The following is a 12,915-nucleotide window of genomic DNA, read 5'->3' as shown; positions in this document are numbered from 1 at the left end:
GTCTTTGTTTTTGGAACACTGTGGATTTTTTTTTCCAAATATTTTCAACCCTGGTTGGTTGAATCAACCAATGTGGAACTCACGGAGCTCCTATCCCACCTCAGGCCACGCACAGCAGGTTTGGTTAGACTGTACTTGCTTTTAGGGCAGAAAAACAAAACCGGCACCCTAGCAGGACTCCACAGCAGATACAGAGGAGTTATGCCTGCCTTTCTTCCCAGCAGAAAACTTCTCCTGGCAAAAATGCCTACAGATCAACTAGTATCACTGAGCCCTCCCCATGTGGAGACCACCCCAGTCACCTACCTGGTGACAGTGAAGCAGCCGGGAGAAGCAGAAATGCTCAACCTTGTGCCTCCAGGACAGAGTGCAGTTAAGAGGGACTTTCACCACCAGGCATTTCAAAACAGCTGCTTTGCTATAGCTATTTAGAAATATTTCATCCTTCTCTCAAGACTCATTAAAAAAAAAAGTGGGGTGTGGGGGTATAAACATGTCTAACATTTTTCTCTAAATATCCTGCTGTTTAAGTAGTTGCTTCCAAAACTTCGAAAGACATTTAATCTCAGTCTTGCATTTGTTGTGGAGATCTCTCTATTCTTCCACTATTAAACCTTATGTAGATACCAAATAAATCTGACCATGTATTAAGGAATTTCTGTCATTTTTAGGGTCAAAATGCCATATATTTTCAATGTTAAAAACAAATACCCTTAAAAGATTTGAACAGATATGTCATCAAAAAAGATACATGGATGGAAAGATGCTCAGCATCATTAGTTATCAGGCAATTATAACTTAAACCACAGTGAGATTCCACCTCACCGCACTGACAATTCCAAGTGCTGCTGAGGATGTGGAGTAACTGAAACTCTCATACATTGGTGATGTGAGTAAAACACGGTACAACCACTGTGGAAAACAATTTGATAGCTTCTTACAAACATGTGAACTAGCAACTGCATTCTTCAGGATTTACTCAAGAGAAACAGAACCCTATGTCCATACAAAGATGTGTGCATGAATATTCATACATCACTCAATTTGTCAAAAATTGGAAACAACCCAAGTGTCCATCTGCAGTAAAACAAAGAAACTGTGGTCTGTCCATACAACAGAATATATTTGTCAGTAAAGAACAACGCATTTCTGACATATGCATTACACATGCAATGCATTTCCGATATATGCAATGAATTTCCCAGACATTACGCTAACAAAAAAGCACATACTAGGCCGGATGTGGTAGCTCCCACCTGTAATCCCAGCATTTTGGGAGGCTGAGGTGTGAGAATCACTTGAGACCAGGAGTTCGAAACCAGCCTGGGCAACATAGCGAGATCCCCATCACTAATTAAAACAATAAATAAATAAACAACAGCACATACTGTATGAAATACTGGGAAAACTAACATACAATGACGGTAAACAAATTAATGGTTGCTTGGCATGGGAGAAATGACCACAAAGGGCATGAGGGAAGTTTTCTGGGGTAATGGAAAACTTCTATATCTTCACCAGAGTGGCCACTTATCAAAACTCATTAGGCTGGGTGTGGTGGTTCATGCCTGCAATCTCAGCAGTTTGGGAAGCCAAGGTGGGCAGATCACCTGAGGTCAGGAATTCAAGACCTGCCTGGCCAACATGGTGAAACCCCATCTCTACTAAAAAATACAAAAAATTAGCCAGGTGTGGTGGTGCATGCCTGTAGTCCCAGCTACTTGGGAGGCTGAGGCAGGAGAATGGCTTGAACCCGGGAGGCAGGGGTTGCAGTGAGCCGAGCTTGCACCACTGCACTACAGCCTGGGCAACAGAGTGAGACTCTGTCTCAAAAAAAAAAAAAAAAAGATGTAATAATACCTAGCACTTGTTGCCTGCTTTCCATGTGCTAGACAGTTTTAAGTGCCTTAGATTATATTTATTCTTTACAAACACTCTGCAAGAAAATACCATTATTAAGTACGAAAATTAAACTGAAGCAGACAGAGACTGAGTAACACAGTCAACCAGAAGTGGAGATGGATTTTTTTTAAGAGACAGGGTCTCGGGCTGGGCACAGTGGCTCACGTCTGTAATCCCAGCACTTTGGAAGGTCGAGGTGGGCAGATCACGAGGTCAAGAGTTCAGGACCAGCCTGGCCAACATAGTGAAACCTCATCTCTACTAAAAATACAAAAATTAGCCAGGTGTGGTGGCAGGTGCCTGTAATCCTAGCTATTTGGGAGGCTGAGGCAGGAGAATCACTTGAAACCAGAAGGTGGATGTTGCGGTGAGCCAAGATCGTGCCACTGCACTCCAACCTGGGTGAAAAAGCGAAACCCTCTGTCTCAAAAAAAAAAAAAAGAGAGACAGCATCTCACTCTGTTGCTCATTGCTTAGGCTGAAGTGCAGTGATGGCATCCACAGCTCACTGCAGCCTCGACCTCTTAGGCTCAAGTGATTCTCCTACCTCAGTCTCCAAAGTAGCTGGGACTACAGATGTGTACCACCTTGCCAGGCTAATTTTTAATTCATTTTGTAGAAACAGGGTCTCGGGCCAGCCAGTCTTGAACTTCTGACCTCACGGGATCCTTCCACCTCAGCCTCCCAAAGTCCTGGGATTATAGGCATGAGCTACCACCCCTGGCCCAGAGACAGATTTTTAATCCAGATATCTGATGTCAGAGCCAACACTCTTAGCCACTGTTTTGTATTATTTGGAGAATTTCAATGAAATTAACATCAGAGTATACCAAGTTTCTATTATTTATGACTTCAAATAGAACTTAAAGTAAAAGTCTAAAATATCTAGTTTGAGCAACATCTAACAGATTCTGGATCCATTTTTTCCCAGATTTTTATAAAATCATCTTGGTTCTTTTACAAGATTATTTCCTTAAAAAGGAGATTTACCTATTTTGTCAAGGTAGATAAGAAGATACTTATTGAATCAAAGAATAATCCCTTGAGAGGCTGTGTTTTACCTCTAGTGCTGTAGACTCCTGCTTGTTAAGGGCAACCTCTGGCCTGTGTTAAGAAGGGTGTGGTCAGGATTAGGCAGGCAGCAGAGAAGAAAATGGAATTGGTCAATATAAGGGGGGAAAGCTGTAAAAGGAAAGAGTAAGCAATTGTAGAGTTAGCTAAGAATATTTTTCAATGCACCACATAAATTCAGGCATCATGGGTACGGCTTCCTGCTATTCAGAGTTGAATAGAATGAGGTTTTGTTGTTGTTTTGTTTGTTTTTTATCCCTGCCTACTGTTTCTTAAACTTAACTTCAGGCTGGGAATGGTGGCTCACGTCTGTAATCCCTGAACTTTGTGAGGCCAAAGAAGGAGGACTGCTTGAGCCTAGTAGTTCAGACCAGCCTGGGCAACACAGTGAGACCTCATGTCTACAAAAAAAGGAAAAAAAGAAAATTGCTGGGCATGGTGGTGGCACACCTGTAGTCCCAAGCTACACGGGAGCCTGAGGTGGGAAGTCAAGGCTGCAGTGAGCTGTGATCACGCCACTGCACTCTAGTCTGGTCAACAGAGCAAGACCCTGTCTCTAAAAATAAATAAAATAAAATGTAACTTCAGGGACTGCTGACTGTATATTCTCCCACTTTTTTTTTTTTTTTTTTTTTTTTTTTTTGAGACAGCGTCTTGCTCTGTCGCCCAGGCTGGAGTGCCCTGGCGAGATCTCGGCTCACTGCAAGCTCCGCCTCCCAGGTTCATGCCAGTCTCCTGCCTCAGCCTCCTGAGCAGCTGGGACTACAGGTGCCCACCACCACGCCCGGCTAATTTTTTGTATTTTTAGTAGAGATGGGGTTTCACCGTGTTAGCCAGGATGGTCTCGATCTCCTGACCTCATGATCTGCCCGCCTCGGTCTCCCAAAGTGCTGGGATTACAGGCATGAGCCACCCCGCCTGGCCTATTCTCCCACTTTTTATATGCTGATAGTAAGGTAACATGAAATACCATACAAATTAAACTTCACTTTTGAAACACATTACTTCCAAGAAAGTGAAAATATTTGAAGTCACTAAACTATGCAACCAGTTTAATGTATTCAGGGTTGATGACCAGGGAAGCAGCAGGATGTGTTAACGGAGAAGGCACTGACTCGAGAGGTCTGGGTTCAAATCTCACTTCACCACTTGCCACTTTTTGATCTTGGGTAAGTCATTTAACTTCTTAGAGCCTGTTTTATTTCTTAACAGGGGTTTAAGCATAACTACTTTATCGGGACATTTTTGGGCAACACTGATATATTTGAAATCAACTATGGTAGCCAAATCAATGTTTATTGAATTTGAATACTATTTTCTTCAATTGTCAATTTAGGGGACTAGATTTTTGGTTCTTCAGAGCTCTAAAATTGTTTCTGTATCAGCATTTTCCAAAGTGTGCTCCATGGAACATGTTCTCCAGACTATTAGGTTTTGCTAGGAATAAAAGTGTCCTTTTGGTTTTATTGAGGGCTGGAGTGCAATGGCGCAATCTCAGCTCACTGCAACCTCCGCCTCCCAGGTTGTAGCAATTCTTGTGCCTCAGCCTCCCAGGTAACTGGCATTGTAGGCACCTGCCACCATGCCCAGCTAATTTTTGTATTTTAGTAGAGACAAGGTTTCACCATGTTGGCCAGGTTAGTCTCAAACTCCTGACCTCAGGCCATCTGCTCACCTCTGTCTGCCAAAGTGCTGGGATTATAGGCGTGAGCCACCAAGCCTGGACTTTTTTTGTTTTAATTTTTTAAATTAAAATGAGTCTGTATTTATGCCTGTTTTATGTTCAATCCATTCAGCAATTTACTCTACCATTTAATTTCTAATTGGAAAAAATTAGAAAATAATAAAATATGTTGAACAATAAAGAAATAGTTAAATCTTGGGTTAACAACTTTATAAAATACTATGTAATTAAACAAAATTAATTAAATAAGTATTAGAGTTATAGTGTATTTAACATAGTTTAAGAATAATCTCCAGCCTGGGCAACAAGAGTGAAACCCCATCTCAAAAAATAAAAATAAAAATAAAAATACTATGTAGTATAGACTAGGCAGCAACATGATAAATGCTCACATATACAAGTGTAAAACATAAAAAGCAGAATTCAAAGTTGTCTGTACTAGGAACAAAGATTAGAAGAAAAACAAAAGATAAAAATAAATTAGTAGGATTAGAGTATTTTTCCATATACCATTTTTATAATATTGTATTTTAACAGTACCACAAAATCTAAGAATATCTACAGCTGATTCTGTACTATATGGTAATCTTGAATAGATAAACACGGAGGTTCCTTCATACTTTATACGTTTGACTTTTTTTTTTTTTTGAGATGGAGTCTCGCTTTGTCACCCAGGCTGGAGTGCAGTGGCGCCATCTCAGCTCACTGCCAGCTCCGCCTCCTGGGTTCACACCATTCTCTTGCATCAGCCTCCTGAGTAGCTGGGACTACAGGTGTCCGCCACCACGCCCGGCTAATTTTTTGTATTTTTAGTAGAGACGGAGTTTCACCGTGTTAAGCAGGATGGTCTCAATCTCCTGACCTCATGATCCGCTGGCCTCGGCCTCCCAAAGTGCTGGGATTAGAGGCGTGAGCCACCACGCCTGGCCTACCTTTGACTTTTAAAAGACGACTTGAACCAACATATCAATATATGCTGTCTAAAATAGATGTGTCAACTTTTAGGATTAAAGTATTTATTTTTATATGGACAGAGTCTCAGTCTGTTGACCAGGCTGGAGTGCAGTGACAGCTCACTGCAGCCTCGACCTCTGGGCTCAAGTGACCCTCCCATCTCAGCCTCCCGAGTAGCTGGGACTAGAGGCATGTGCCACCACACCTGGCTAGTTTTTTTGTTCTTGTAGAGGCTAATTTTTGTATTTTTTGTAGAGACGAGGTCTCCTTATATTGCCCAGGCTGGTCTCAAACTCCTGGGCTCAAGCAATCCTTCTGCCTCGGCCTCCCAAAGTGCTGAGATTACAGGTGTGAGCCACCATGCCCAGCCAGGATTCAAGTCTTTTTTTTTTTTTTTTTTTTTTTGAGATGGAATTTTGCTCTTGTCACCAAGGCTGGAGTGCAATGGCGTGATCACGGCTCACTGCAACTCTGCCTCCTGGGTCAAGTGATTCTCCCACCTCAGCCTCCTGAGTAGCTGGGATTACAGGTGCCTGCCACCACACCCAGCTAATTTTTGTATTTTTAGTAGAGATGGGATTTCACCATGTTAGCCAGGCTGGTCTCGGACTCCTGACCTCAGATGATCCACCTGCCTCGGCCTCCCAAAGTGCTGGGATTACAGGCATGAGCCACCGAGCCCGGCTCGGATGTATTTTTTTCTATTCCAGCCCAGGCATACATGACTTGCCCCAAATACAATGGTAATTAGCAGCAGAGCCAGGACTAGAAACAATATTTCTGGCGCTTTGTCCAGTCCTCTGGCCACTTGGGAAAGGCTGTAGGATGAATAGATTACAGTCTGTTAGCAGTCATCTCACTTTTCCACTAAAATAACTCTTTAAAAGATGACCAGTGACTTCCTCATAGATAAATCCAAGATCAAGTTTCATTCCTCAGTCTCCTCTACTTTTGCAGGACCTGTGACCCTACTGACTCACTAAGTCCAGGTCCACCTGACTCCTGAAGCCCCTAGAAATAGAAATCTGATCCTCCTCCTTCCCTGATGCATATCTTCTCATATCTGTCCTCTAAGGCTCTTTTTCTTTTTCCTGTCCCTTTTGTAAATGTTTGGCTTCTTTTACTACTCTTAAATACACATCTCCAACTGGACATTCCACCAGCAATCCAAGCACATCTTGCTCAAAAACAAATTCACCGCCGGGCACGGTGGCTCATGCCTGTAATCCCAGCACTTTGGAGGCTGAGGTGGGCGGATCATGAGGTCAGGAGTTCGAGACCAGCCTGGCCAACATAGTGAAACCCCGTCTCTGCTAAAAATACAAAAATTAGCTGGGCATGGTGGTGTGCACCTGTAGTCCCAGCTACTCGGGAGGCTGAGGCAGGAGAATCGCTTGAACCCGGGAGGCAGACATTGCAGTGAGCCGAGATTGCACCACTGCACTCCAGCCTGGGTGACAGAGCAAGACTCCATCTAAAAAAAAAAAAAATTCACTATCCTCCCAGCCCCCAATCCAGGTTTCCCTCTGAGTCCTCTATTTCTGCAAATGCATCAACTATGCTCCAAAACACTCAGGAGCAAAACTTTGGAATTGTTTTTTCCTCTTTGGTCTTCACATGCCTTCAGTTGCTAGGTCTTCTAGACCCACAAAAATCTCCCCAAACCACGTCATTCTTTGCACATTAATTTCACTGCCCTGGTGGAACTTCTCTTCAATTCCCCAAGGCTAGCCTGATAATTCCCTAATTGGTCTACTTCAAGCCAACCTACATACTGCTGCCAAGTCAATAATATCCAAGTGCAAACCGAATGATGCCTCTCTCTTGCTGTAAAACATTCCATGGCTCCCAAGGCATGTATAATTGTAGTCAATGTCACCCTGTTTTCCTTTTTAAAAAAAATTTAGGCTGGGCACAGTGGCTCACACATGTAATCCGAGCACTTTGGGAGGCAGATCACCTGAGGTCAGGAGTTCGTGACCAGCCTGGCCAACATGGTGAAACCCCGTCTCTACTAAAAATACAAAAATTAGCCAGGTATGGTGGCGGGCGCCTTTAATCCCAACTACTTGGGAGGCTAAGCAGGAGAATCGCTTGAACTTGGGAGGTGGAGGTTCCAGTGAGCTGAGACAGCACTATTGTCTGTCACCCACGCTGGAGTGCAATGGTGCGATCTCGGCTCACTGCAACCTAGACCTCCTGGGTTCAAGCGATTCTCCTGCCTCAGCCTCCCCAGTAGCTGAGATTACAGGCGCCCACCACCATGCCCGGCTAATTTTTGTATTTTTGTAGAGACGGAGTTTCACCATGTTGGCCAGGCTGGTCTAGACCTCCAGACCTCAGGAGATCTGCCCACCGGTCTCCCAAAGTGCTGGAATTACAGGCGTGAGCCACTGCACCCAGCCGAAACTCCATTTCAAAAAAATAAAAATAAAAATAATGTATCCAACTGAAGTGTCACCCTGTTTTCTACAACAAAGCTACAGTTTTCACCTCCAGTTTCATCTGGCAGTACTCCCTGGATGTACTCTGCGCTTCCACGTAAGAGGAACTGCACTTGCTCCCAGGGCTCCTCCCTCAGCTCAGCTTGGTCACCTGCAAGCCTCTATTGGCGCCATTCTTTACCCCAGGAATGCTGTCTCCTCTCAGAGCCCCTTCAGTTCAGGACAGCACTCCCTCCAGTAGCCTTCCTGACTCCCTTGGACCAGATGTGATTTCTTCCACATCTGAGTCTTCCCAGTTCTGGGAGGTTTTACTGAATCTTTTTAATAGTGCTTACTTCCTACCTGACCTAGACTGACTGTATATTCCCTTATGCAGAGACTGTGTGTCTCATTTGCTTATGCACAACAGGTGTTCCAAAGATATTTGACAGAATCGAAAGAGAAAACCGATTCCTGCTCGGAAACCTTTGGACAGAAGAATCTACATTCAGTAGCCTGACAACTCTGCCTTAGCAAACAAGTTGGTCAAACATGCCTAACTCCCTGACAAAGAGGAACTAACTTGAGCCCTCCCTGGTGAACAATGGCCTGCTGCACTTTGCTTTAGGATTTTGTTTCTTAACTTTTCATTTTAGAATAATTTTAGATGTACAGTAAATTGCAAAGATAGTACTAAGAATTCCTGTGTACCTTTTACCCAAATTCCTCTAATGTCAACATTTGTGTACAACTTGTCAAAATTAAGAAATTAACATGGGTACGTGCTATTAACTAAACCACAGCCTTTATTATTTTTTCCACTAATGTTCTTTTTCTGTTTCAGGATCCAAACCAGGATACTGGCGCTATAGTTTTGTAAGGCTCAAAATTAACAGAAGATAAAAAAAAGTAAAGCAGGTGGAGAGGCAGAGAGAGAGAAATAGGGTCTCTGAAATCTATTTCTTATTTTTTTCTTATCAGACGAGGCCACTAAACTGGCATTCAGGGAAAAGGATTTGGGCAGTTTGTCCACAACCTGCAGAGTTTCCACGAATATGCGCATCCCGCCCCTGCCCTGGGTCCTCCCCACTCCCGGTTCCCACCTGCCAGGTCTGACCCCGGGTACCCTCTGAAGGTCCGTGGCGGGGACCGGAGCCCGGACTCCAGCTCAGCGAACAGCGCCCTCCTACCGCCCCGGCGCCCCACTCAGCTCGCTCACCTGGCAAGTAGCCTCCTCTCCGTGCGCGTGCGCCGCTGCCGCCGCGCGTCCTCCGGGCCACCACGTGACCGCGTGGGCGCAGTCCCAGACAGGAAACGCCGGTGAGGTCGCCCTGGGCCCTCGAGGCAGCTCGCGCTACTTTTTCGCGACCTCACTCTGTTCCTGTGTGCAACCTGATGTTAGCTCTGTCCACCTTCAGCTCCAAAGCCAACCACAGGTAACCAATATGCAAACAATGACATGAGATTTAGAAAAACAACAAGACGGGGCCTGTGTCAATACAGGTAAAATTTGGTGGTTCAAACATTGAGGTTCAGACCGGCGCGGGGTTTCACACCTGTAATCCCAGCTTTTGGGAGGCCAAGGCGGGAGGATCGCTTGAGGCCAGGAATTCGAGACCAGCATGACCAACATAGTGAGACCCCGCTCTACAAAAAATTTAAAAAGTAGGGCCGGGTGCGGTGGCTCACGCCTGTAATCCCAGCACTTTAGGTGGCCGAGGCGGGCGGATCACGAGGTCAGGAGATCGAGACCATCCTGGCTAACACGGTGAAAACCCTTCTCTACTAAAAATACAAGAAATTAGCCGGGCGTGGTGGCGGGTGCCTGTAGTCCCAGCTGCTTAGGAGGCTGAGGCAGAATGGCGTGAACCCGGGAGGCGGAGCTTGCAGTGAGCCAAGATCGTGCCACTGCACTCCAGCCTGGGCAACAGAACGAGTCTCCGTCTCAAAAAAAAAAAAAAAAAATTAAAAATTAAAAAGTAGCGGGTGTGGTGGTGCGTACCTGTAGTCCCAGCTACCCAGGAGGCCGGGAGGCCGTCAGGTGGGAGGATCCCGTGAGCCTGGGAGATCCAGGCTACAGTGACCACTGCACTCCAGCCTGGGCGACGGAGTGGAGACCCTGTCTCAAAAAAGAAACAAACCAAAACCAAAATATTAAGTCTCTAGGAATCCTGTAAGAGAAGGGTAGATCGGGCCGGGTGCGGTGGCTCACGCCTGTTAACCCAGCAATTTGGGAGGCCGCGGTGGGTGGATCACCTGAGGTCAGAAGTTTGAGACCAGCCTGGCCAACATGGTGAAACCCCATCTCCGCTAAAAATACAAAATTTAGCCGGTCGTCACACGTCCGGAGGCCGAGCCGTCGCGTACCTAGGATGCCGCGTGGAAGCCGAAGCCGCACCTCCCGCATGGCCCCTCCGGCCAGCCGGGCCCCCTCAGATGAGAGCTGCACCCAGGCCAGTACCAGTCGTTCAGCCACCAGCAGCGGCACCCCCATCTGTAGTTGGCTCTTCTGCTGCTGCGCCCCGGCAGCCAGGTCTGATGGCCCAGATGGCAACCACCGCAGCTGGCGTGGCTGTGGGCTCTGCTGTGGGTCACGCCATTACTGGGGGCTTCAGTGGAGGAAGTAATGCTGAGCCTGCGAGGCCTGACATCACTTACCAGGAGCCTCAGGGAACCCAGCCGGCACAGCAGCAGCAGCCTTGCTTCTATGAGATCAGTTTCTGGAGTGTGCCCAGAACCAGGGTGACATCAAGCTCTGTGAGGGTTTCAATGAGGTGCTGAAACAGTGCCGACTTGCAAACGGATTGGCCTAATCAAGAAGTTCAACCTGGAGCGATGGAAAATCAGCTCTCATAACTAAGTTAATTTAGTATAAAAATAGAATTGATAGTGAGGGTATAAAGTGTAACCATGAGTTAAACCTCTCCTGTCATTCCTAGCTTCCTTGCTTCAGAATTGAAATGGAAGGGGAGTGTTCCTACTCTGTAGAATCTGTGACAGGGCAAATGTTTGTGTGGCCTCCTTAAACTAGCTGTTATGATTTTATTCTTTGTGAGTTAATTAGAATAAAGTCATTTTCTTCCAAAAAAAAAAAAATTAGCCGGTCGTGGTGGCAGGTGCCTGTATTCCCAGCTGCTTGGGTGGCTGAGGCAGGAGAATCTCTTGAACCCGGCAAGCGGAGTTTGCCGTGAGCCGAGATCGCGCCACTGCACTCCAGCCTGGGTGACAGAGCGAGACTTTGTCTTAAAAAGAGAGGGGGGGGTGGGAGAGAGAGAGAGAGAGGGAGAGAGAGGGAGAGGGAGGGAGAGAGAGAGAGAGAGAAATCTAAGCTGAGGTTCAGAGGTAGAGGCAGTCATTGAAAAACAGGCTTTTGCGGGCGGGCGGCGTCCACTGCAAGGATGCACTGTCTGGCTCCCTCTGGAGGCGGGAGCACGAAGGAGCGACCACGGAGCCCTTGAGCCTGTGGATGGTGGCCTCGGCGGCCTGCAGGCCATGCTGGAGTATCTGCCAACCTGATGAAGACGTCCCACAAGTTCCGGACAGACGTGGCCGCCAAATTAATGAGGAAAGAAAAGGAGTCTTTTTTTTTTTTTTTTTTTTTTTTAAAGACAGAGTTTTTCTCTTGTTGCCAGGCTGCAGTGCAGTGGCGAGATCTCGGCTCACTGCAATCTCTGCCTCCCGGGTTCAAGTGATTCTCCTGCCTTAGCCTCTGGAGTAGCTGAGATTACAGGTATGCACCACCACGCTCAGCTAATTTTGTATTTTTAGTAGACAGGGGGTTTCTCCATGTTGGTCAGGCTGGTCTCGAACTCCTGACCTCAGGTGATTCGCCCACCTCGGCCTCCCAAAGTGCCGGGATTACAGGCGTGAGCCACCGTGGCTGAGGTCTTAAGCTTAGAAAAATGATAAAAGATATAAAAGCTGCCTAGGAATGAAACTACTGGGTCATATGAGGCTCCTTCAGGGTGCGCAAAGTCCTGGAAACCAGCATGCAGATAAGGAAAGAAAGAGACCATCAGTCCATGCAGTTGTCAGCTGGCTGGGAGCTGAGGAGAGTCACTTGTGGAGGCACCTGATCTTTGTCCCCCACGTCCCAGACAAGCCCATATCTCACTTTCAGAACTAAGATGCTTGGGAAACCAAGACAAGGAACTGTGTATTGCAAACAGCATTACCCTAGAGAAGAGGTGGCAGGAGATGACCTACAAAAAAATGGAGCAATAGCCTAGAGCAAGAAACAGAACAAAAGAGAACTGAGTCACCTCCTGGAAGGTCACACAAGACAAGCACATATTCAGGGGCCTCCTAACAGACTAGACTTCCAGCATCCTCAGTTGGGGCTAGACACTTTTTACACAGACATTCAATACTAGAGAACTCAGGGACATCTGATTTATACCATGAAATACATACACAGCAGATGTGTGCCTGTGGAGCAGAATTCTGGAAAAGCTCACAGCCCAGAACATAATGCAGACTCCCCCAGCCACAGCACCTTCCAATCCTGAGAAGAGTGCTGATTCTCCATCTGAGCACCCATTCTCCTGCAACATCAGGGGAGAGGAGTTCACCTAAGGATCAGACCAGTATCTCCAAATCCAGCTCCCCACCTCTGCCTGTTGGTGGCACTTGTGGGTGAAGGGGAGATGGTATGAAAAGACTCACAACAGGAGTCACCTGAACAAGGTGGGGCTTGGTGGAAACTGACATTTGTTCCTCTTGGAGGCAAATGTGGAATTTGGCATCTTGCCTTAGCATCAGACACATGAAATTCTCCAGTGCCCAGGACTTTTGACAGTGACTTCAAAGCACAGCTGGGAGACCCATGTGGCCCAGGCTCTACCCAGGCAGGAGCTCAGCTTCACTCACAGCAGGATTCCT

General features: G+C 46.4%; 1 protein-coding gene and 1 pseudogene across 4 annotated transcripts in view; one reads left to right on the top strand and one right to left on the bottom strand.

Moving 5' to 3' along the window:
• Positions 1 to 9,364, bottom strand: part of CCDC125 (coiled-coil domain containing 125) — a 55,493-nt gene extending 46,129 nt beyond the window's left edge. For 2 of the 4 annotated variants that reach the window (XM_063604212.1, XM_055112327.2), the window contains exon 1: positions 9,254 to 9,364. The gene's annotated coding sequence lies outside the window, so the exon portion shown is untranslated. Of the gene's footprint in view, positions 1 to 9,137 lie in introns of all 4 variants that reach the window. The other 2 variants (XM_063604211.1, XM_034960002.3) reach the window with 2 other exon arrangements.
• A 1,042-nt stretch (positions 9,365 to 10,406) lies between these two features.
• Positions 10,407 to 10,894, top strand: LOC129397769 (coiled-coil-helix-coiled-coil-helix domain-containing protein 2-like; annotated as a pseudogene).
• Positions 10,895 to 12,915: the final 2,021 nt, after the last annotated feature.

This window comes from Pan paniscus, chromosome 4, assembly GCF_029289425.2.
Source record: "Pan paniscus chromosome 4, NHGRI_mPanPan1-v2.0_pri, whole genome shotgun sequence".
Classification (NCBI taxonomy): domain Eukaryota; kingdom Metazoa; phylum Chordata; class Mammalia; order Primates; family Hominidae; genus Pan; species Pan paniscus.
Note: the sequence above shows the minus strand (reverse complement) of the source record. Positions and strands in the feature narration are given on the sequence as shown.